The sequence below is a fragment of the Penaeus monodon genome, chromosome 33, assembly GCF_015228065.2.
Source record: "Penaeus monodon isolate SGIC_2016 chromosome 33, NSTDA_Pmon_1, whole genome shotgun sequence".
Lineage (NCBI taxonomy): Eukaryota > Metazoa > Arthropoda > Malacostraca > Decapoda > Penaeidae > Penaeus > Penaeus monodon.
Genome location: NC_051418.1, coordinates 13,349,926 through 13,350,371, shown reverse-complemented (window position 1 = coordinate 13,350,371; position 446 = coordinate 13,349,926).

The following is a 446-nucleotide window of genomic DNA, read 5'->3' as shown; positions in this document are numbered from 1 at the left end:
TGATAAACCCCTTTTTGGTTTTTTTTCCAAAATTTTGTTCCCCCCCCAACCCCCATAACCCAAAAGGGGGAAAGGTTCCCTTTTCCATTTTCCTTAAAATGAAAATGGTGGTTTTCCAAAACCCATATTTTTCAAAGTGAGGAAAAAAACCCAAATTTAAGTAAGCCCCATGCTAAACTAAAAGGGTTCCCAAAGAAAATTTTCCCACCAATTGAGGGACCGGGTCTTTTCAACCACCTTCTAAAAATGGAAAAGATTTTGGGCATTCGGGGACACATGCACTCCCCCTGCAGGGCTCTGAAATAGCAAGCCCCAAAAACCAACTGGGAGGGTTTTTTCCCCGGCCAAAGGAAAAAAGAAAAGAGGTGGGTCCCCTTCCCCAAGGCTTGTCACGGGGAAACCATTTTTATCCACCCCAGGGGGACCCAAGTAGGGGGCCTCGGTCC